This window comes from Lygodium microphyllum, chromosome 11 (assembly GCF_053477565.2).
Source record: "Lygodium microphyllum isolate KBCC chromosome 11, Lygodium_microphyllum_v1.1.10, whole genome shotgun sequence".
In the NCBI taxonomy this organism is placed as follows: Eukaryota; Viridiplantae; Streptophyta; class Polypodiopsida; order Schizaeales; family Lygodiaceae; genus Lygodium; species Lygodium microphyllum.
In genome coordinates this window covers 149,706,538-149,733,260 of record NC_141145.1, presented here as the reverse complement: position 1 = coordinate 149,733,260, position 26,723 = coordinate 149,706,538, and positions in this window count along the sequence as shown.

Sequence of the window (26,723 nt, the reverse complement as noted above, 5' to 3'; positions counted from 1 at the left end):
TGAATGCCAATTGAACAATCTAGCTTTGAGAAACTAAAGCATAGTTTGATAACTGCTCCTGTTTTAAGGCTACCTAACTTAAGCATGGAATTTGAAGTTGTCACAGATGCCAGCTCTCTTGCATTGGGATGTGTACTAATGCAGGAAGGACATCTTGCAGCTTACTCTTCGAGAAAACTGAAAGCCCATGAAAAGAGATATGCTACTCACGACTTGAAGTTGTTTAGCTTTGATTCACGCTCTCAAATTATGGAGACATTACTTTCTTGGAAATAAGTTTTTCTTAGTCATAGATCATAAAAGTCTTAAGTGGATTTTTACTCATCCTGGTCTTAATATGAGGCAACAACGGTGGATTGAAATTCTACAGGAGTATGACTTTGAAATTAAGTTTAGACCTAGTAAAGAAAATGTAGTAGTAGATGCCCTTAGTCGTAAAGCCTTCTTGAATGCTCTTATTGCTGAAGAACCATCTAGGGCAGAAACTTTAGCTACAATGGTATCAATGCCAACTAATCCTATCATCGAGTTGACTAAGGATGAAGAAAATAAGGAGACTCTAGACTATCAACAATTGTTTTGGGAAGTTCAGAATAAGGAACAAGATCCCAAACTCAAGACTAAGTATCAAGAATTCTCTACAGATGAAGATGAAGAACTTGTTGATTTCAAAATGAGACTATGCATTCCTTCAAGTCAGGCTCTCAAGAGAAGGATAATTTGGGAAGCACATGACTCTCCTTTTTCAAGACACCCGAGATATGAAAAAACTCTTAATGTTGTCAGGAAAAGCCACTACTGGCAAAGACTCAAGGGTGATGTACTTAAGTATGTCATTGAATGTCTAAATTGCCAAAGAGTAAAATTTGAACTTGTCAAGTTACCAGGAAAAACCCAGCCACTTGACATTCCCCAAATGAAATGGAGTTTATTAGCATTGACTTTGTAGTTGGGTTACCTTCTATACAAGGAGGATGTAACTCAATAATGATAATAGTAGACATGCTAACAAAGGTCGCTCATCTTATTCCAACAAAAATCAATTACAAAGCTTGAGATATTGCAAGAATTTTTGTAAAATATATTTTTAGGTTACATGGGTTACCTAAAAGGATCATCAGTGATCGTGATTCTCTTTTAACATCACACTTTTGGAAGAGTTTATTTGAAGCCATTGGGACCCAACTTTGTTTCAGCACTACTTATCATCCACAAATTGATGGGTAGACAGAACGAGTTAATCAAGTAATTGAGGATATTCTGTGCGCATATTGCTTATAATGCTTCATATCATTGAAGTATTCAGATGACTCCATTTCAAGCACTATATGGTCAAGATTGACGTATTCCACTTAATTTTTTTGATCCTACTCTAAGGGTAGAAGCTTCAAGAAAAGTGCTAGAAGAAATGAATGATCAAATCAAGATTGTTAAATAGGATATTCAAGCTACCAAGGACCGACAAAGGCGTATGCTGATCTAAAAAGGCAAGAACAAATGTTCAAAGAAGGAGACATGGTCTTCGTCTATGTCCATCCAAAGAAGAGTTCTTTGTCTTTAGGAGAATTTAAGAAGCTAAGTCCAAGATATTGTAGACCCTATAAGGTTCTCAAGTGCTTAGGACCAAGCGCTTACAAGATACAACTCCCTGAGAATATAAAAATCCACAATGCATTTCATGTTTGCTTATTGAAAGCATACATAGCTAACCCTAACCATATCCTTGATGATCAACAAGTTGTAATACCTAACCAAGGAGTCCTTAAGCTACAACCGGGCAGAGTAATTGATGTAAGGGAGAGAAATTTGAGGAGTAGAACCCTTAGAGAATACCTTGTCCAGTGGAAGGATTATCTTGAAGAAGATGCGACATGGATACATGAGAATGTTCTTTATCAACAACACCCATGATTTCTCTTGAGATGAGGACATCTCGATTTCTCTAAGGGGAGGAGGATGTAATACTTCCACGCAATTAAAAGTTAGTTGGTTAGTTTCAAAGTTAGTTAGTCAATTAGTAAGTTAGTAAGGTTACTAACTAAAGACTAACTAAAGTAAAAACTAATTAACGTTAATAACTAACTAACTAACATTTTTTATTTTTTATTTTTTATAAAAACAAGCATCATAACTTGATATTTTTTTCGAATGGACAAGGACTTTAGCCACCTATCACAGAAGTTACCGTGTGAACAAGAGTTATGAACCATTAGTGTAACATGCCCGCCCCTCAAATTGTGAGACATGTCCTAGCAGCCCATCCAGAGATCAATCTAGAAGACGCCGCCCGGCACTCCCAAGGAACGACATGGGGTTTGCCAAATAGGGTCTCTCGAGTCTGCCTCGCAACGGAACTTATCCGGCTGTTCCCACTAGGATCGACTTGAAGTCTAGGTTCCTAGCAGTCAATCTTCCTAAGAGCATTCTAGTGCTGGTCGACAGCCACTCCACTTTGCGTAGATACAACTGGACCTAAGCAGACTCATACCGCACTTGGTTCAAAGAGAATGGGAAACGAGAGGGAGGTATCGCTCGACCTCTCTACCCATAGGGCATAGTCCCATTTTGGTCCCCTAAAATGGCATGAATCCAGTTTTTAACTTTACAAGTTCTAAGGTCCTTGTCTATCTAGCATTTGCATCAAATAAATTCCATTGAGGAAAGCTCTCGGCTAACCGAGACCACCTTGCCATAGGATGGACCCGACGGTCACATCCACCACGCTTCCCTCAAGGGTTGTTTTAGTTATCTAATTACCTACCACATTATGTTTGACACATAAAAGCAGATTTCTTAATTAACCGGTTAATGCATAACTGACTACACTAGTTGACTGGCGCTATAACTATGCCAGTTGTAAATAGGTGTAACAACCTGAATATAATAAGTAATGAGTCAATGGCCATGTGAGAGTCATAATGACTACCGACGTGCTAAGTGTAGACGTGTGGACCTATCTAACCAGGCGGTCCATCATTAATGTCCGCATGTGTTGAGCTCGTCATCTCAACACTCCCCCTCAAGCTCAACTGCATCTTTGCAACTCCAAGTAAGCTTCGAAACTTTTGAAGCTTCTTTGTACTCAATGCCTTCGTGAAGATGTCAGCTATCTGATCTTGTGTGTTGACATACACCAAGTCAATCTCACCTGCTAGTACCTTCTCTCTCACAAAGTGGTAGTGTACCTCAATATGTTTTGTCCTAGCATGGAACATAGGGTTCCTAGCCAACTGTATACAGCTCATGTTGTCACAATAAATGACAACTGGATCTTCCACTTGCACATCTAAATCAGCCAATAACTTTTGTAGCCATACTGCCTCACATGCTGCAACAGCAGCACCTTTATAATCAGCCTCTGTACTCGACAAAGCAACTGTAGATTGCTTTTTGCTACTCCAAGTAACTGCTGCACTACCAAGAGAGAACATGTATCCGCTGATAGATCTTCTATCAAATATACTACCAGCCCAATCTACATCTGTGTATCCAAACACCTATACATCTGTGCCTGCCTCATAGAAAAGTCCATAATGTAATGTGGACTTCACATATCTCAATATGCGTCTGACTACATCCAAATGTGGCTTTCTAGATACTTGCATAAACTGACTCACAAGACCAACAACATAGCTCAAGTCTGGCCTTGTAATGGTCATGTAGATCAAACTCCCCACTATCCTCCTGAACATAGTAGGGTCTTCTATCTCATCCCCAACATCAGCACTCAACTTTACATTATGCTCCAATGGGACTGAAAGTGGTTTGCATGCTGTCATACCATACTTGGACAACATATCCAAGCCATACTGTCTTTGGGACAACCATATATCATCATCACATCTGATCACCTCAATGCCAAGGAAGTACCTTAGCTCACCTAAATCCTTCATCTCAAACTTCTTCTTCAAAAAGTCCTTGACTTCAGCAATCCCACTATCACTATCACTTGTAATAATCAAGTCATCCACATAGATGACTATGATGACTAAACCTGCATCTCCCTTTCTCACATAAAGTGAGTGATCAGCATTAGAAACATAAAAGCCAATATTGACAAGATACTCTTTGATCTTGTCAGACCATGCTCTAGATGCTTGCTTGAGCCCATAGAGCGCCTTCTTCAACGTGCACACATACATGGGATGCTCTAAATCTTCATAACCTGTTGGCTCATCCATATACACTTCTTCCTGCAAATCACCATGAAAGAAGGCATTATTCACATCCATTTGCTGCAACCTCCAACCTTTGGCTACTGCCAAAGCAATCACACATCAAACAGTTGCCATCTTAGCAACTGGACTGAAGGTTTCTTCATAATCTATGCCATATGTCTGGGCATAGCCTTTTGCAATTAGCCTAGCTTTGTACCTACTAATAGAACCATCTACATTGTGCTTAATCTTATAAACCCACTTACATCCAATAGCTTTCTTACCCTTCGGCAATGATACTAGATCCCAAGTCTTATTAGCCTCTAATGCAGCCATCTCCTCATCCATTGCTGCATCCCAATGAGTATGACCAACAGCATCCTCAAAACAAGTGGGCTCAACATCCTCAACTAGTTTCACCATATAAGCATAATGGTGAGATGGATAACCTTCAAAACCAAATCTTTTAACAAGGTATCTGACCCTGTTAGATCTACATACCACCAGATCACTCAGTGGAGTCTTTGCATTGACACGTGCTCTCTGCACACCTAGAGTCCTCACTGAAGGAATGCCAAGCTCATCATCCAAGCTCTCTGAGCCACTGGAGTCTCCATCAAGAACTGCATCAATGCCATTTGACACTTTATTCTTTAATTTTTCTTTACCTGTAGTGCTTCTAGATGCACCCGAAGATGTAGAGCTACTCCTTAGTCTCCCAGACCAAGGACTACTAGATGATGTATCTGGTCCACTAAGAGTCCGTGATTCTTGCTTTTCAGCCTACACATGAGTGTTATGATCATCATCATCATCCAATGCATCACCACTAGATGCATACCAACTGCTCATTTCATCAAAGATGACATCCCTGCTCACTCTGAACTTACATGTGATAGGGTTATAACAACGATACCCTTTTTGCTCTAAAGAGTATCCAATAAAAACACATTTTTCTGCCTTTGGATCAAGCTTTTTCTGTAGCTCATCTGGCACATGAACGGATGCAACACAGCCAAATACTTTCAAGTGTGAGACATCGGGCTTCTTACCTATAAAACATTCTTCTGGGGTCATACCATGAACTGCAGTTGTGGGAGTTCTATTCATAATATAAATAGCTGTATGAACAGCCTCAGACCAAAAATGCTTAGGCATATTCTTTTTAACCATCAAGGCGCGTGCAACTTCTGCAATATGCCTGTTTTTCTTTTCTGCAATCCCATTTGCTGTGGGGTATACCTGCATGTGAACTGTCTCTTTATCCCATGAGACCTCAGAAAATCACTGAACTCATTTGAGAGGTACTCTTCCCCTCCATCTGACCTCAAGCACTTTACTTTCAAGCCTATTTCTCTTTCAACTGCATCCTTGAAAGTTCTAAAGTGCTCAAACGCTTCACTCTTTTCCTTCATAAAATATACCCATAGCTTTCTAGAACAATCATCAATGGATGTGACAAAGTATGAACGGCCTCCAAGAGATACATTTTGTGTAGGACCCCAAATGTCTGTATGCACAACATCAAGGATATTTCTGCTTACATCTCTATCATGTGGAAAGGGTTGTCTTGCCTGCTTACCAAACTGACATGCTTTGCATACCTTATAAAATTCTGCAACTCTAAATGTAGGAAAACATGTAACCAATCCTTCGGACTGCATTAATTTCAGCCTTTGTACATTTGCATGTCCAATGCATTTGTGTCAAATTTCAATATCTACAACAACACCTTTTCCTTTAGCATACATAGCAGCATTCATGGTAGGAAATCCAGCATCCAGAGTAAATATACGTCCAACTCTACTTCCCTTTGCAACCAACCTTGAATTGTCATTGAAGTCTTCTACAAAGCAGCCCTTTGCATTAAATCTGACTTGTAGCCCTTACTCTACCATCTGACCGACTGACACCAAGTTCTTTGTAATGGCACATGTAATACATCTGAAAGACTCTTTGTCTTACCATCATGCAAGGACAAGGGAACTTTTCCAATGTGTGAAATTGGGTGGCATGAATCATCACCTCTCTGCACATAACTTGCATTTTACAAATCTTGCATCTCTCCAAACCATTCTGCATAGCTGGTCATATGATTGGATGCACCTGAATAAACATACCAAACATCATCATGTGTTCCCTTTCTTGTAACAACATTTAGCATATGCTGCATAACAAACAAATATTCATTTTTGTCTTCATTTTGTCGTGAAGACGATGCATAGTTTCCTTGCTGCAACTTACCACTGCGAATATCATCTTTCTTAGCATAACATTGCAATATGACCTATTTTGCCACAGTAGTGACACACAATACCAGAGTTGTTAGAACCTCTGTTCTGCCATCCACCTCTTCCTCTAAAGCTCTCCCTGCCTCTAAAGTTACCACGACCTCCTGAAACCTGCATATCGCCAAATTGCTAATTCAATATGTTTTGTTGGTTGTCACTACCACGTCCTGTACCATGGTCTCTTGAAGAGAACCTCCCACGTCCCCTTCCTGAACTGAAATAGAAAGCTTGGACCTGTTCACCACTTCTTTCAGATGTCTCACTGTGCATGTTGATCTCTTCAGTGATCATAAGGGAGACCAACTCATCGAAATATGGAAATGGCTTTCTGACATATATAGAAGTTACAAAAGACTTCCAAGCCTTTTCATTGTTAAGTCCACCCAAGGTAGACGACACCAAATCATCATCATTGGGCATTGCATCAATCCCTGCCAAGGCATTTGCAATACTCCTTACCTTCGGTGCATACTCATTGATAGACATCTTCCCTTTCTTCAATGTATTCAACTCTTGCTTGAGTTGAATCTTTCGTGCCTTTATATTTACGAAAAACATACTTTCAAGTATGTTCCACGCTGCATATGAATTCTCTGCATTTTTTATATGTCCTAGCATATTATTGTCAATTATTGTAGATAGCCAATACATGACCTTTTTGTCTTTTGCATTCCATTCCTTCCGTGCCTTTGTCTCTTCTGCAGTTGGAGGATCACTCACCTCCGGCTCCTTTTCTTCACCTAACACAAACTCGTAGAGGCATTTTCCAATAAGGAAGTTCGTGACACGGAACTTCCATGAAGGGTAGTTGTTCTTGTTGAGCTTCTCAATGATGGGGTTTTCACTGTTCTCTGCCATTATCACAAAACTAATACCAAGTAGCAGGCAAATCTTCTGCAACCCTCGACCTGTAGTGCACAGCAATACACCAGACAGCCTTTTTCACTGTCTGCTCAACAATACATGCAATATACAACCAGTTTGCAGATAAACCTTGTGTTTATTCGCTGGTAAATATCTTTGAACTTACAGATCTAAAATCGGTAACCTGTGCACCTATATACGATAGACATAGCTGAAATTGTAGGGTATCTCGAACTGCTGTCCGCAACCTTGCGGCTCTAAAACGGGGCCTGAAATGACCTCGGATGGCCAAAATAGCAGTGGGCAACCTTGATAGGCTTATCTATAGAATACATAGTACTCTTCGCGCACACCAAATCTCACTGCAATCTGAGATTTTTGCTCTGCCCTGCTTTTGGTGCCTCCACAGGCACTGTCCAAGAGAAAGAGTGGAAGAATGGGAGAGCTTCTTACCCGTGGCTTGCTTGCTCGAACCTTGCTTCTTCTCCTTCACTTCAGCCTTCGAAATAAACCTCTCTCAATGGCCGGATCTGATACCATATCAAGAATCGCGTGGTGGGGGGACTTGCTTAAGATGCTGCGCCGAACACACACAGAATGCACAAGGAGAAGCTCACTCAAGAGACAAGAAGAGAGATGGATGCCAAAACGTTTTCTTGCTGGTTTCTTCCTCTTCTTCCACACACTTTTCAATGTGCACAAAGTATAGATAAGATACAACATAAAGGAAAGTGGCCTACTAAGTCAAACAATGTATAACCGACTACACTAGTCGACTGGCGTTATAATTATGCCAGCTATAAATAGGTGTAACAACCTGAATATAATAAGTAATGAGTCAGTGGCCATGTGAGAGTCATAATGACCACCAACGTGCTAAGTGTAGACATGTGGACCCATCTAACGAAATGGTCTATCATTAATGTCCGCATGTGTTGAGCTTGTCATCTCAACATCGGAGGCATTGGGATTTACGGCCCGAGCCCCCCTAGCACCCAAGCATCCTCCTACACCAAGTAATTTCCACGGAGAGACCTCTCACGGTGGGTTCAGTCCACATTCCCGGCGCAAATTCATAAACCCCTTGGTTCGGGTTTGGCGGTTCGCGGGGGGTAGCTGGTGCCATCCTTCCTTAATTATCCCTTTAGGAAATCATCCACAGCTAAAGCAACCAGCCCAATAACATTTTCTATGGAAACATCCATTTTGTTCCCATGGCAATTTATCCTTACAGTTCCCGCCATGAAAATATAATCACTTGGATATTCATCCAAAACCACAACCAATCCTTAAGTATCCTTTCGAAAACAATCAAGCTGAAACAACCAGCCTAACATCCTTTAGTTAGGAAAACATCCTTTTTGTTCCCATGGAAATCAGTCATTACAGACCCGGCCATGAAATCATCAATCACAAACAACTTGGATTAGCATCCAAAACCACATCAAGCAATCACCTTGCTTATGATCCACCTATCCTTAGTAAGATTCTCTCCTCTTACCAACACAACCAGTCGATATTCACTTGGAGATACCATTTTCAAACAACCAAGCATAACTTGGGTCAACAATCCATTTAGAGTTAGGTCACCAACTTCTATTAAGCTAGGAACATATCTATTTGCGATAGTTTACAGCAAGATCGATAGAACAATTTGCATGCAACTATACTTGACCTCTTAACTTCTTTTAAAGCTCTCTTCGCCTTGGGCGTTTCCTTGTGGTAACTTTGTCCTAACTCAAAGCATTGACTGGTCAACCAAGGCAATGGACAAGCCTTATTCGCAACCCATCCAAGAGCCTTTTATTCTTTCAATTCTTTTCTCTCTAACCAAGTTCACCTAACACACTTGGCAATGCAAGAATTTTCACCTAGGCCTTCAGGATACAGTCTAGATGCATGCGTCCCTTCCATCTCTCTTAGTGCGGTACTATGTAGAATTCTCCAATCAAACTTACCCATCATGCACATGGTGCGTTTAATATATTAGTACATCCTAAATGACCTTTAACTCTCTTCATTCGTGGCAATGAATACTTATTCCTAATGCACCGGATCACATGTGACTTGCTTATATGAAAGTCTAGGTTTCTATCCATCGGTACAATTGCATCCTATGAATGGAAGCTAACATTTCGTGTGTTTAACTTTTATGCAGATATAAATTGTGATTTTTATTGGTTAATTTAAGCATTGCTCTATGTGAAGGTCTATCATTTTATGTAAAAATTTATGAAAACCTTATCATTTCATGTGCGTCAATCCATGCAGAATCCATTCTATATGTCCACTTGAATCCCATGCAATCATCCCGTATTTGCAATATTTCGTGCAACAATATTTCATGTACTAGGCTAGTCAATATTTCATGCAACTCATGCACTTGACTTTTCATAATCATGCACTTTATGGAGGAAAACCATGAACAATAAGCAATAAGAATAGCAGGAGGGTTAGAGGACACCATTTTTGAGGGGTGGTCAATGTCGTCTTGCTAGGTGTCACAAGCCATCCACGGACTTCCAGTCTCATGCGTCTGCGTAACCCTGAGTGACCTTGATTTCTTGATGGCCGCAAATGAGTCTTCGTGTTTGGCCTTCTGATTTCTCTTCAAGTTCTCTTCTTTCTCACCTTCTTCTTCTTCTTCTCCTCTCTCTCCCTCTTCTCCTTCTTCTTCTTCTTCTTCTTCTTCTTCTTCTTCTCCTTTCTCTTCCTCTTCTTCTCCTTCTTCTTCTCCTTCTCTCTCTCCCTCTTCTTCTCCTTCCCTCTCTCCCTCTACCAGAGATACGGGAGTGCCCTAGGCTGCCGGATTTGCCACTACCAATTGAACATCAAGTGTGGCCAATGCAAGCACAAGCAAAGACAAAATTCCCAATATCATCGTGCCAAACTAGGTTATTCACTACTAGGTTATTATTTTTCCACATAAAATAATAAGATTTATACTGAATTTTTACATCAAATATTAGCTTTCATATTTTTCACTTACACAAATTGACAATTTTATCTAAAGAGCATATTAATGAATGCATAAATGGTTAACTACTACCTATGATTTGTAGTTAGATTAATCAAGATTATAATTCGTAAGATCATAATGGAAATAGTTGTAGGAGGATATTGCACGAAATGAGTAAAAGACTATATGTGCATTTGAGATTTATAAAATAACTCGATATATTGTCAACGCAAAAAGGTTAAGGTTGATTAACGCTTGTTATGAAAAGTGAATGTCTATTTAAGGGTCTTGTAAATCATCTTGTTAAATTATTTTCACAATATTTTTTCTATAGGAAATTTGCTTATGTTGGGTAAGTTAGCCCCAAATGGAAAATTTATGTCTTGCTTAACATGTTGGAAGAGATGTACTTAACACTTCTTTATGGAAAGGAGAATCCTCATTAGAATGTAAGGTTACCTTAGGATAAGGTCTACCTTGGCTATGGAAGCTGTGAACTGCACGATGGTGTGATTATCATTGTTGAAAGGATTGTTTGTGTTTGTTAGAATCTAGATCTCTAATTAAAAACATTAACAAATAGGATAAAATGAAAGATCACGCTAGGCTACCCCCAAGCTAGCTACGAGACCTTACTCCAAAGGGGTCATGGTTATTACTTCGAGAGGCTTAGACCGGCTCCGCAAACGAAAGGTCTATCCGTAGGGATAGTCTCGACAGAAGGAAATGTGGGTGCCAAGGGGGGCTCTGGCCGTGAATTCTGCATTACTCCTAAAATCTGATGAGCCCCTTTGTGACCTAGGATGGAAACTTGGAACCCTAAATACTAGTTACAAGGGTGGAATCTTGGTGGGCAGAATACCCTCATGGAATTTTGTATATCTTCCACAGGGCCGAAAAGATGGAAATTGTAATAAAGCTCCAATATAATAAATATATTTATTTTATTCAAGGATTGTTTGAATTGTATGTGTGTCCGTGGAATAAATTACGTAAAGGAACCTATGATTTGACTGACTAATTAAGGAAGATGGTTGTATATGTTCCAATAAATGTGTTGTAGGTAATTAAAAAACTAACAATGATTCCATCATCAAAGAAAAGCTCCCAACAATAGGGTGATCCTGGTTAGTTGGGAGCTTTTCTAAATCGGTGATAGAATTAGGAAGACGATTAATTGACCACTCGTTAGATAGAACTAACTTGCATTGTTTTAGGGGGACGGAATGGGATTTTGCTTTATGGATAGGAGGGTTGACGTACCGCACTCCCTTGCGTCTCCCAGTCTCTTTGAACTAAGTGCAATGGCAAATCCGCTTCAGTTTGAGTAATCTTGTAGAAGTGGGAACTCAAAATTACTGACGCTACTTGCCTATTAGGAGACCCATTTGATTTTAGGAACTTGAAAATTCAGGTCGATCCTAGTGGGTTCGGCCGTAACTCTTCCATTTTGATATAGACTCAGTGGGGCCTAAGTGACAAAGCCCGTGATGTTCCAAGGGAGTGCTGGCTGACGTCATTTGGAAAGACTACAAAAATATGCATATCAAAACACATGCAAAATAAGCCTTATCAAAACCGAACATATATATTATAAAACCTATATCAAAACATCATATCTCAACCAAAAACCATCATGAGCTTCTCAAACATACTCAGCCCATTCCAACACATTCCAAAACACTTTCAACACAATCAAAATTAATTGATAAATTCTCAAAATCAACCATTTAGCTCACAAAAATAATAAAAATCAGCCCAAAAAACAAGTTGGCTCAACCCTCAACATATCGCCACACTTAATTAGGGAGCGTCCTCGACCTTGAAACAAGAAAGAATACTAAGCTCAACAACTAGCTCAATATTACATTCTTGAACATTGATCAATTAGCCTCCACCATAAACCAACCTCGACTCCAACTCCAAGTTTCTAATATAAAGAACATCTTACAGGATGACATCCCCCACATACCAAGACATGTCCTCATCACCTCATCACAAATCAAGAGATCACCCTCTAAGGTACATATAAGATATTAGCATGGTGTCTGGTATAACTTAATCCACAAAAACCATTCTTGCAACTTCTGGTAAAAGATCTGAAGACCAAGTACCATCCCATCCATCCTCTAGAGGATGCAAATCCATAATAGATAGCTAATAGTGTACAAAGAAGGAATGATCTGGTGGGATGTATTCAAGAAACTACTCTAAATAAGACCACAAAAGATCCATTTTGGAATGAAGTCTTTCCACTTTAGCTTGGAACAAAGGACACAAAGTAGCTTGACATTGAAGAGCAACCAAGTTCATAGTTGATAAAAGATGGTATTGATGGTACATTAGGACTTGAAGGAATGGATCATAACTGAGCCAACTGTTCTTTTAACTCCTTGATCTTGGTATTTTGATGCTCAATAGTAAATTGGCTAATTGTAACTCCACTGTTTGGGCAGCAATTAAAGCTTTAAGCTCTTGGATCTCCTAAAAGAGATGGTTATTATCATCATTGACAGTAGCTACTTGAGCCTTGGCTTTAGTCAAGGCTCAACTTTAGTCAATTAAGCTTGCAAAGAGGAGATTTTCACTTTTTGGACTTCTATCAACTTAGTCTGTGACTTCCTTTGCTTGAAAATATCGAAAAGAGTTTCCTTAGCTGAGGCAAGCTTAGTGTGAGCACTATGTAACTCCTCCTTGAAATGTTGCATCTCCTCATGAAAAGAAGAGTACAATTGCTGAACACAAGCTGTAACTAAGATCTCTATAGAACTTGGAATATCTTTACAGAGGAAATGAGCATCGTCTCTTGAAACTAGGTGATGTAGAGAAGGAATTGGTATGTCCAAACTACCATCTCTATGTACCCTAAATAAATTGGGAGTTGTGAGGTAGGGAGGAAGGGTACTACTCGATGTAGCATAAATCAACATGGGAGGAATGGAAGCACGAACTATTTCTGCTACTTGCTTTAAGCACTTCCTTTGAACGACATAGGAGGAGGAGAGTCATGATCTTCAAGGATTGGTTTAGAATCCTGAAGAGAGAGAGAGAGAGAACCATTGGAGGGTTTCCAAGAGGTGGTAGGATTTATTTCGTAGGGGTAGACTATTTCAGGAAAACATACAAATAAGAGCCATATGTGACATTAGTCACGTTACCCCTTGTCACCCTAATAAAGTGTTGATCCATTTTAGCCACGAGATAGGAACTCTAGTCAATGGTTATGCCCTTGAGCACCATTTTGGAAGCAGTGAATAAATCGTTAGACATATAATTGGACAAAGTCTTGGTAGGCATAAACCTATCTTGACACAATTGTTTTCCAAAAGGATCGGATATCATGGAGACACAAACTCCAAATTTAGTGATGACCCATTTGGCATCTAGTAATTCTTTGGTTTGTCTCTGTATGTAAGAGCCTTAGAATATCATCATTGAAAAAGAGCTAGTGGGCCATTGGAAAATATTTTCCATGATAGGGAAGAGACAAAGCCTTCCCCAATCCTTGAGGGGTCATTAAAATAGTGTTACCTCCTCTCGAGCTGAGCCAGATTGCTTGATGTATGAGATTTAAGATTTATCACACAGGGTGGGATCATTAGGAATAAGTGGCAAGGAGAGAGCCACAAACTGGGAGAGTCTGGCCTTAGTAATAAGGTTCGATGTCATCAACAACTAAGAATAATATTGACTAGCCAGTGGAACATACTAGACAGGAGGGGGAGTTCGAGGTGCCAATTAGAGAGAAAGCAAAACACATACCACAAACAAACATAAAGGAGGCTTGCAAAATAGGAAAATTAAAAACCAATAAGATCTTGACAGTGGATCAATTCATTCATAATACATGAGACCACCCCAAGCAAGCCACATCTTAGAAAAAAATCGACATGACCTACCCACACGTGTGATCGATAGCTTCATAAAATGCAACAAACAAGCACCCTGATCCCCATATCAAGCAAGAAAATAAAAAGAAATATACATACCGTGTCCCCAAACCACATCATTGTGACTATCAAAACATAAATAATACCACAAATTGCACCACTCAAGACACATCATTGAACTAGGACTAGACTAAAACCTATCAACACAGAGGACTGAGTAATCAACTATGTCTCCCTCTTTCCCACGTATCCCATTCATTGATTAGATGAGAGATGTACAGTGAGGATGGATTTAGATTCCATGGAAGATGGATTTTACCAATTATTAGTAATGGGTAAAGTTTTTATTAGGTAAATAATCTTAAAAAGAAAAATACAATTCATTTTATCCTCTAAAAAAAATTATTACATTTTACGGTGCTTTGAACGAACTTGGACTTCGATCCGAACTCCATGGGTCTCTAAATGCATATTTATTTTATTCCAATTTATTGTGTGTGTAGTGCTTTTTTACTAGTGTATGGCAAGAGTAATGGTTGGTTCATTTTATGACCAAATAAAAATTGTGCATGTTTAGCGTATGAAGCGTGTGCAATGTGAATGATGAGTTTATTTTATTGAAATTAAATTGGTGTGTGTTGTGAGCATGGATGCATATGAAAAAAGTGATCAACGGGTTTTTTTACAATTAAATGTAGTTTAGGATGCAATAAAAAGAAAATAAAATTTTAAATATGTGTAGTGTGTGTGAATGCATCCTAATCTGAATTGGCATGTGAAAATTGACGGATGAAGAGAAAACCAACCTCAAAGCAATCCAAAAGATAATCCCACCAAGCAAACAATTTACAACATGAGGAAAAAACACCAAATATATCACATTTATTTTTTAAATATTTTTTAAATTTTATTTTAGATTTTGAGAGATATTTTTTCTAATTTTTATTTGATTTTTAATGGGTTGTTGGAGTCTGTGTGAATGCAAACAACAATCAAATGGTTGAAAATGAGTCATGGAAAATTTTTGGATTTTTTAAAATTTTAAATAATTTGTAGTTATTTTTTTAAATTTTCAAAGACTTTATGAAAATTTGAGATTTTTATTGCGTTTTCAATTTTTCAAAAAAAATATTTGCACCTTTTGGCTCAAATTTGTGAACCAAAATGTCGATGAATTTTTTATTTTACTTGAAATTTTATATTTTCAATTGGATTTTTTAGTGTTTGTGGTATTTTTAACAATTTAAAATGGTAGAAAATGCATGTACTAGGATTCGTGACACTATATGTGGACATCAACAACACCTCGGCACAGTTGAGACCCTATACACATCCTCGTATGTGAATGGTAAGTTGAAAGAACACACCTGCGTTCATAAACAAATGCTCACACAAACAACGATGAAGAAACCCCAAAAACAAATGCCACAAGGGTGTATGGAATGGTGGGCGTGTTATGGGGGGATGGGAAAATTTTCAAATGGTGGGATAGGGGTGGGAGAAAAGGGTTTTGTGTCTGTAATGGGGGCACATGAAAAAAAAAAGGTTGTGCATACGGGGAACTAGTGGGGGGAAGGGGGGGTTTAGCGGGGGAATGGGTGCTTATTTAGAGAGAAAGGATGGGTGGGCGAGGGGTCACTTGGGTAGAGGAGGGGTACAAAGGGGTAGGGGTAGGGGATAAAAGGGATAGGGGTGGGATGGGCAAGGGACAATTTCGGGGGGGGGGGGGGGGGGGGGGGGGAACAAAGGTAAGCGAGGGATTTAAATGGGTGGGGTGGGCAGGTGAAATGGGGTTAGGAGGGGGGTACAATGGGGTGGGTGGATGGTAGGGTAAAGGGGGGGTTGTGGGGGGTGCAAAAAGGGCGAGAAGGGGTTTGAAACGGAGTAGGGCAATTATTAGGGATGGTTGGCATGGAACAAAGGGGCGGGTGCGAGCCTATGAATGAGCGGGTACGCGAAGAAGGCCATGAAACAAGTGATAGCGGAGCGGGAGGAAGCCGACAATGGGTCAGGGAGTGAAGCAAGCGGTAGTAGAGGGACCAGGGTGGGCAAGGTGGTTGAGGTACCGAGCAAGGGGGAGCCGATGCGGTGAGGCCTCACAGAAATGGGAGGAGGCGATGGCGGCCACCAACATGCAACAACCACTTGCATGACGATGGTGGCCATCAGAAGCACAAGTGGCCCATGAGAGGGGAAGCCTGGGGAGGCAACAACGTGCCGAGAAAGTGGAGGGAGAGGAGAAAGAGGAGGAGAGGAGGTGGAATTGGGGAAGAAAGGGGAGAAGAATGGAGACAAGGGAAGGGAGGATTAGGAGGGAGGGATGACATGGGGGGAATGGCAGGGGGGGAAGAAGAGAGAGAGAGAGAGAGAGAGAGAGAGAGAGAGAGAGAGAGAGAGAGAGAGAGAGAGAGAGAGAGAGAGAGAGAGAGAGAGAGAGAGAGAGAGAGAGAGAGAGAGAGAGAGAGAGAGAGAGAGAGAGGGGGGGGTGGCGGTATTAGGCTTGGGGGTGGAAGAGAAAAAAAAAGAAAGAATAGTAATAATAATAATAATAAACATAGTGGCTACCTCCCCTCTTCCCACGCAATGGAACAAAAATGTACCTAGTGCCAGTAGTCGTAACACCCCTCAAGCCTTATCTCTTAGTTAATGAAAGGGAAAAGCATGCATGCTCAGCCCCCCTATGTCTCATGCTCTATGGATAGATACAGGAGGGCAACCTGATTCTTGATACCCATTGATGTAATCCTCACTACCATTTGGGTGAAGGTTATATCCTTTGTGCGCAATTAATGATACAATAGTTACTCCCACCCTATGCCGAAATTTAGTGCATGAAGAAAGGCTAGTAAGCCTTATAGTGTCATGCATAGGAAGAGATTATACTATGTGAATTGAGAGGCCCAACTCGTGCAATGCTCCATTCACACATCTCACCTCTCATTTGGATTTAAAGGGCAAGGACTGGTTACTCACCCCACACTTTATCTCATACTCAATTGAGAGATACAGAAGGGAGTCCATACTCACATCCCCATCTAGTTAGGATGAAAGCTCACATCACTCAAGGGGTTGTGGATGAAGATCAGCGTAGACTTGTTGATGATGTCAAACAATGTCTATTGAGGAAGAGACATACATAAGGAGGTAGCCAAAAAATCAAGAACTTTTTGTGGAGATAGGAGATTGCGTTTGTTGGTTGGAGGAGTCAGACACTCTGTAGAGTCATAGGACATAGCGCAACAAGGGAGGCAACTTCGGAACTGTATCTTGGAAATTTTGACTGAGGAATCAGCTAGTTTGGATTGCAGGTTGTTACCACCTTTTTCACAACCAGCTTCCTGCCCAAGGGCGTTTTGCCAACTTTTCTTGGAGCGAGGCCTGTTATGGCATGGAATTTCTTCATTTTCTCCCATAACAATTTTGTTTTTTTTCTCCTCTTTTTTGTTTTTTCTTTTTTTCTACCTACTCCTGAGGGTGGTGCCACCTTTTCTCAAAGAGTAGATCGGCATGGGAGGGTCTGAAATCATTTTCTCCCATGACTGATATGTTCTTTTTTATGATTGGGGATCCATTCGTCAAAACCATCCATGCCACGTTTATTGGATCGAATAAGAAGGTAACAACACAGGGGTGGGAGATTGAGTTGAGGAGCTAAAAAAATGGTCCCACCCCATTAGGCTGAGAATGATGGATATCAATAGCAGCATAAGAAGTAGAGAGAAGCGCCATCTGTGAGAGAGAGAGAGAGAGAGAGAGAGAGAGAGAGAGAGAGAGAGAGAGAGAGAGAGAGAGAGAGAAGGTCAGGATCCCTAGGGAGAGTAATAATTCTTCAAGCGGTAACCATTAATCAAGAAGGGATCATTCGAAGCATCGAGATATCTTGCACTTGGATAGATCCATTAGGGTTGATAGGTAGTACCTTCTAAGGGCCCACCCAACATTGTTGGAGCTTTCTTGCAAACTTGCCAAAGCATGAATCATAGGCAAGGATGAGGTCACCTTCTTTGAATTCTTTATGCTTGATGAAGCTATCATGGTAAGCCTTCCACCAAGCATGTGTAGATTCCATGCACTGTAAGGCCATCCATCACATTTAATCTAAACATTCCAAGTGCAAGAGGCAATGCTATAGTGACTTATCATCTCCCAAGCACTTAGTGATAGCTACTCGCAAAAGAGGGGAGTCCTAACTCGATAGGGACGATGGCTTCTATGCCATACACTAGCTAGAAAGGTGTCTGTCCTATAGTTGCTTTATGGAAAGTTTTGTATGCCCAAAGGGCCTTTGTAAGTCAATCGTCCCAATCACGAAAAATGTACAACAATCGTCCTTGTCAGGATCAAGCAAAGGATGTAATTGGTTACTTCAACTTGGTCATTAGCTCTGGGTTAATATGTTGTGGACTTGCAATGATGTATCTTGCAAAGCTTTGTCAGCTCTTCCATAATCTTGTTTAGAAAGTGAGTGCCTTTGTTATCACTGACTAGTTGTAGGGTACTACCAAAGCGAGTGATGATATTCTCATATAGAAACATGGCTATGATGTTGCCATCATCTCATTTGAGAGCTTTGGCTTCACAACACTTTGTCACATAGTCCATACATACCAAGATGTACCGATTTTGCTTCCTTTTGCTTGTAGGATTGATAGGGCCTATGAAATCGATACCCCAATTCTCAATCGACTTTAGGGAAAGGATGGGCTGTAGTGGCATAACACTGGATTTAGTAGGCTTTCCCATCCGTTGACAAGCATCATAACATTTGTAGTAGTCATAGGCATCTGTATGTAGTGTAGGCCACTAATATCTTGCGAGTAGGGCCATTCTGGCTATCACTTCTCCTGCAAAGTGTCTGCCATGCCACAGGGCTCATCATGGAATGATTTCAACACTATCCTAATCTCACTTCCCATAGCACATCTCCATAGCACTTGATCTTTGCCTCTCTTGTACAAAGCATCGCCTAGTAGAGTGTAGGGGGCTGATTCTAACAGAAGCTTCTTCTTCTCTCTACTAGAGATGCCAAGGGGTATTGTTGTATGGCCAGGAGATTGCAATGTCTGCATATCATGGGGTTACTATTTCGACCAAAAACAAGGAAGTATCAAAGAGGTTCGGATCATCCTACTCCTCTTTTTCAGTCTAAGGGAGGGATACACGATAGATGATCAACCAAAACATGGGAGAAACCAGGCTTGATAACCACTTCAAAGTTAAAATCCTGGAACAGAAGGAGCCATCTCATCATTCTACCTTTAACATTTTCCTTATTCATCAAGAAGGACAATGCTTCATGATCCACATAAGACTTGAAGTGCATCAACAACAATAGTGTCAAAACTTCTCCAAGTTAAACACCATTGCGAGGCATTCTAACACCATCATTGTGTAATTCATTTCTCAATTAGTGACCTTACGGCTTGCAAAGTAGGTAGGTTGATCTAGCTTCAAGAAGCCTTTTTGGCATAAGACTACACCTCACCCTTCTATAGAGACATCAATATACACATGGAATTCCTTCGTCCAATTAGGAGGTTGTAGGATGGGTGCTTCAATCAAACACTGCTTTATGGTATTGAAAGCTTCTTCATAATCAGTAGTCCAAGTAAACTCTACATCTTTCCTCATGAGCTTATGCAAGGGGGCTGCCTTTGTTGCAAAATGTGTGATGAACCACCTATAATAGCCCACATGGTCAAGAAATCTCCTCAACTTTTTGAGGTTGGTTGGTGCTATTAGAGGTGCAATCTTCTCAATCTTGCTAGGGTTTGTTGCTATCCCTTGTGTAGAGATAATGTGGCCCAAAAGAACTCCTAAAGAGACTCTGAATATGCATTTGTCAGGGTTGAGGGAGATCCCATACTCCTAGTATCAATCAAAGCACTACTCCAAGTGTCCCCAATGCTCACGAATTAGACTGTAAGTATAGAAGCCAGTGAGCATTAGACTCTAAATATAGAAGCCATCCTGGTATACCTCAATAAAATCATGCAAATGATTTTGAAATGCAACCATCATCACTCTTTGAACGGTAACAAGAGCATTACACAACCTAAATGGCATCACTTTGTGAGCAAAGGTTTCCCATTCTATTGTAAATGTTGTTTTGGATTGATCTTCTTCTACTATTTGGGCTTGGTTATATCATTGAATCCATCCAGTAGTAAGGAGTAGAGCTCATGTCCAAGTTCTTCATACAAAGACATCTAATTTCTCCTTTAGTAGGTCATGCAGGATCGATAGCTCCTCTTTTGGAAGAGTGATACCCACCTTTAAGTGACGTTCAATACCCATCCTCAAAACTTAATTTATTTTCACCTTCCACGCCGTGGATGAATGTCCCATGGACATGGATTACTTCTGGGACTCCTCCAAGGAACTAGCCTCCTCATCTAATGCTATACTAGAAGCGACTTTTTATTTCCATGGTGACTCGACTAGCTCTTTGGGATGCTGAAATGGTATATGGCTCCTTTGGATTTTGTGAGAGAGTTAATTATCTCTTGACTTGAGGGCTCATCTTCTAATGATGCCTTCAAGAATGTCACATAACAAGAATCATATGAGTTCTGCTTGGGCTGTAGGACTGGTGTTTGTTGGCAAGGTGCACCATCAACATCCTTCTCTTCTTAATCCATTTCTTATAGAGGTTTTGCCTATGATGCGATTCATTTACTAGTCCAAAGGGTACTAGAGTCATTTTGTCCAACAGTATATGGGAGCTTCAACTTTAAATGCTTCTAGGAGTTCCTCCTCATTAATATCCTCTTCAAGCTGAATAGATTCCTCCATCTTGCTTTTGTAATCCTCATCTTGACTTTCATTATTATCCTCTTCAAACTTTGGATTTGCCTCTGTAGGGGTTCTATAGGAGAAAAACAAACTCTTTGTTGTATCTTCTGCTTCTACTTCTGCCTCCAGATCTGCTTCAATCTTGATCATGTGTCTATCTCTATCTTTGGCTCTATTGTGGCCATATAGCAGGGAGAACAATGTATACATGCCTCTATCTCACTATTATAAGTAATTTCAAAAGTCATTCCTAGTTTAGGCAATAAGTATTTACCCATTGTTAGATACTTTTCTTCTTTTGGGAGTTGGCTTATAATGCCCACTATCAGGGACTATGCCTCTGTTTTCTTGGAAAATATCTGTTTGATAGCTTCTTCCTTTGCTGATGTACCATTTGTAACTTCATTGGAAGAGTTTACTAAGGCTTCAATAGAGGTGGATCCATTACCTTTTTGTGAGCCATACAAATTCACCACCATCTTGTTGGGTCCTTTGCCCAAGGTTAGTGTTCCCTTGAACCAATCTATTCATTCTCTTGCTTCAAAAAGCCATGTTCTTTCTAGCAGTAGAGGATATGAGGTTCCATAGGAATTTGGTTTTACCACTAGATAGATCAGCCAATAGTCTCGCCCTGCAAGAATTGTCTTCACATATGGGAGAATGCCCAAAGTCTTAATTCTACTTTAGTTTGTTGGTTTGATAAGCCAATGTGTGGGCTACATGCCTTGCAGGCCTAAATCCTTCATTGTCACATTCATCATTATGTTCACTAGTGAACCTCCATCAATCAATGCATTTGCAATAAAACATCCTTCAATCCAAACACCAATCTCTAGGATACCAAGATCTAGGAAGGTGTTAGACACATCTACTTTTTTCATAGGCTTTGGGGCTTTATTGGACTTAATGGTAGCTATGGAGGCAACCCTTGGGCTGCATCTTCTTGTTTGTATGATTTTAAATTTCTTTTAGTACCTAGGGGATAACATTAGCAACCATCAGAATGCTAGGTTTGGTTTGAAGATGTCTAGGTCTTTGACGAAATCATACTCTCTAATGGGATCCATGGGCTTCTCCAACCGGCTAGGGAATGGGGAAATACCCACTTTCATCTTTCCTGTTTCTTCCAGCAATGGCAACATTGGAACTTCTTCCATTATTTGGGATACCTCCACATCCTCTATCTCTTGGACCTCTAGTCCTACTTCTATAATTGTCTTTGTATCCTTTTGTGGCATTGGATTGCTATGCACTATACTATTCTATTTTATACTATCATGTTTCTTCTTTGGTAGATTGAACTTCATAGCTTTGACAAAGGATGCATTCTCTTTTGCAATTGTGGATTCTCTTTTCTTGGCACATGTTATTATGGCAACTTTGACTTCCACCAAGTTGGAGGTAAGCTATTGGGTCTTTGTTGGTTATAAGTGGTGTTGGCTTTCACAGGAGTTGGTGGACTGGGATAATCTTTTATAGTGTGGCTTTATACTTTGCATTGACTACATAAGGGCTTGTAATCCAGGACCTTCTAGGGTTTTGACAATTTGGTGAGATACGTCTCTTTTCTCTACATCTGTAACACTCCACTTTTGATCTCTAGCCACCACCAAACTGTTGTCCTCTATAACTTTGAGAGGAAAACCTCATTGGGCTGAAATTAGGACCAGACTCTCTAGGCTTTGGTTTGATATCTTAGGTAGTCATCTTAGATTCTAACAAGTTGAATCTTGCTTCCTTCATTCATGCATCCCCTTCAGAGAGTATATGTCCTCCGTATGGTTCTTCCTTAAACAATACAAACAAGAGGCTCTCGGGATAGTTAGTTTTCAAGTACATTTAGTGGTTGAATATTCCACCTGATGGCACTTTTCGCACCATGTATTTGATTGTATCACATCTCTTTCACCTCCTACTATACTAGATATATTGGCAGTGTTCACTTTAATGTCTGTAATTGTTCTATAATCACATCCATCAATTCTTTTTTTATGCTTGCAAACATAAGGGTTTTCCAAAGTCTATGTAATCACTACATAGTAGTCAGTTGGGTTGCTCCAGAGGGTCCTCTATTTTGGTTTTGATTTAGAGCTCCTATTGAGACTGATGGTTGTTGGTTCCAATTGGTAGGGTTCCATTGTTGTGGTTGAGTTGCCATTGGGGGAACTATTTGAGGCCACTATTGTTGTGGTTGAACCATAATTTGAGGTACTGCTATCTGTGGCCAATGTGGATTCAGTGCACTATACTACGGCATTGTTTGCATCTAAGGGTAGGGGTAGTGAACAGTCTCTGGGACTGCATTTGGTGGATATGCCATTCCTAGCATGGGAAGAGGTAAGAATCCTCTTCTTGAGGTCATCGACAGCCTTGCTTCAACTTCATCGTACAATCTCACACCTCCACTATAGCTTGAAGGCTAACTAGTCTCCTCATCTCCACAAACTTACAAACTTCTTGTTGTAGGCCTCTAAGAAAAACTCCCTTATGGATGCCTTCATCCAAGTGATGGTTGGTCCATCTCTTCAGTACGGATTTCATTATAGAGACATATGCTTCTATCCGTTCTTCAAAGGACATGAACTCCTCTTGCATTTGCCCTTCAAATCCTTCATGCCTGAATTTAGTAAGAAAGGCCATCTTTAGGTCATCCCATATGCCAAAAGTTCCTGCTACTTGTCTCTCATACCACTAAAATGTCGTGCCTTTGAAAGTAGTGGGGAATCTTGCCAACCAATGCTGCAAATTCCATTTTCAGCCTCTATCTATTAGTGCTTGTTGATAGTAGTTTTTCCCGGTTGTGTACCAAAAACATGGAGCCCCAAGAGGAATACCAAGAAAAAATGAGAATCTACAACAAGAAAATCTATTTTTTCACACCAAAAATTTTTTCTTCATATTTTAATTAACCACAAGAAGAAAAACAACATCAATCTTCACAATTCTTTACGCAACATCATATAGCAATTCTCCCACAGATTTATCACAATGAATCTTCAATATCCTCTTTATATTATTCATAGAAACCATCAAAGAAACAAGATCACATAAAAGATAGATCAACTTTGAATGGAATTCATCACATAGTATTCATCTTCCATCATCTTCATAGTCTTCATAGTCTCTCTCATATAGATACAATGTTTCTTATAGAAAATTGGCTATCTTTCATACTCTTTCTCTCTCACATATGCTCTGTCTCTCAATAGTACATTGGAATTACAATGAATAATCCTCAACAACCCTCTCTTGGTCATGGATGCCCCTCCCAAGAGGTATATATGATATGAAGAGTCACCAAAGCCACTACAGTATCCCTTGAGAGCTCACTACTATCACTGTCAGTGTAGTCTTCACTTCAAGTCTTCTTGAGCTACTTATTTTGCTTCTTCTAGCTATTTTGAACTTGTATTATTCCTCTTTCAATATTACAAAAGATTCTCCAATCTAAACATCCATCCATCAAAATGAATACAGAAGCAAATAGAGGCTTACAAAACAGAGACAGAGGCTCTATAGAACACAACAAAGGCATGAAAACCATACAGCTCAAACCGCTCAAACCAAAACCACTTAAAACCATCCAAAGTCATTCAACAAGCCCTTAATCATTCCTCAAGAGATTTATTCACAATCCCAACCTCATAAGTAGAAAGAAAACATATCAAAACACACCCTATCAGAACCAAATAGATACATTACAGAACCTATTAAAACATCATATTTCAACCAAAAGCCATCATGAGCTTCTCAAATGTACTCAACCCATCCCAACACATTCCAAAAAAAATCCAACACAACAAAAATAAATCAATAAACTCATCAACCATTCAGCTCACAAAAACATCAAAAATTAGCCCAAAAAACAAGTCAGTTCAGCCCCTCAACAATCAATAAGCAAGATCCCTTTGAATTGGTAAACACCATTTTAGGGGGACTAGTGTGAGACTGTGTCTTATGGGCAGAGGGATTGATGCTCAACTACCCCATGTTTCTCACTCTCATTGAACCAAGTGTAGTGTTTGCCTACACTTGTTTCTCACTCTCATTGAACCAAGTGTAGTGCTTGCCTACCTCAACATAGGTGATTTGCAAAATGCACTCATTTCAAGTGTTGTTAGAGATTGTAGTTGTGTCCTTAAGAACCCATAGATCAATCTTCATGGGATGAGGCCAGATGCTTTGCATACGAGGTAGATATAGGAGACTCCTAATCACTAAGTCCACATGCTCAAAGTTAGCACGAGTGGTGGTTACTAGGATAGACGACTGCCAAAAACTACCCTCTCCCTAAGTGAAGCTAGGACTGATGTATGTTTCATTTTCTTGAAGAGACCTTATTTAGCAATGGTACTAAATAATACCAATCGTACAACACAAATTAAACATACAAGAATAGCATATATTTTGGGTGCTCATTAGAGAAGCACTGCTACAACTAGTTGTCATCTTGAAATTATGTATGATGAGGAAGTCTTGTCATTTAGTGCCTACCAAAGACAATAGCCTTGATGCCACATCATCATAGGTGAAGTAAGAGATCTAGTGTATGCCTTTTGGAGCATAAAGACTTGAGTTTTTTCGAATAAAAGGGATATATATATTAGACAAAAAATTCTTGTGAAGCATCTTGTGCATGTTCTTGATGACTCTTAGCTTAATTCGAACCATTGCTATTAAATTTTTTTCCTCTATTTTATGTTAGGTGTGTTGTAGTGCACATGTAGTACATTTTTTTGTTCCTTATATATGAATTTAAGTAAATTAACCTAGTATGGCTTTTTCGCTTATTTGGAAATTTAAGAAGCATGGGTTAAATAATATAAGTAACCTAGTTTTTTGAAAAACTAGACATACTTTTGCTATTTTTAAAAATGTCATTTTTTATGTTATAATTACACTCAGACTCTGATTCATGATAGCTCAATAGTATACAATGTGGGACATTGGTAGCTACATCTAGCATCTTCATAGTTGGAAAACATGATTGCATGGGGTCCTCAAGCTAAGTAGGAACCTTGGCAGTGGATGCCACTCCCAAGGTTGAGTAGGAAACTTGGTGGTGGATGCCACCATTTGATATAAAAAAAACTTTTTTGCATAATATGACGATCCGATGCTAGTGTGCAAAAAGAATGCATAAAATAGTAGCCTCTAATGGAATTGAGATATGCTTGGAGAGGCTAAAAACTGAGCAACAATCATCAAATAAGGATAGGGAATCAATAAGATCATATACTTGTGTTGTTGGAGGACCACCACAACAATGATTTGTGAAAGGCTAGTTACTTTGACAATGATCTCTCTTTGTGAAATATTAATAATGCAAATGTCAGTGTGGAGTTCCAAGAGGAACACCAAGGAAAAAGGGATTCTACTGCAAGAAAATCTATCTTGTAACATCAACAAGCTTTTATTTTATTCTTTTGATGACCAAAACAAAGAAAACAGCAATTCTTCACGCAGCATCATAGTAGATATCTCCCATGGATTTGATAGAATCAACCATAATCTTCAACATCTTCATAGAATCCATCAATAAAACAAGGAACATAAAACAATACACCATTTTTGAATGGAAATCAATCACATAGTATTCATCTTCAATGTCTTCATAGTTTTCTCTCTCAATCTCTCATAAAAGATACATTATTTTGATAGAATTGACTTTCTCTCTCTCTCTCTCTCTCTCTCTCTCTCTCTCTCTCTCTCTCTCTCTCTCTCTCTCTCTCTCTCTCTCTCTCTCTCTCTCTCTCTCTCTCTCTCT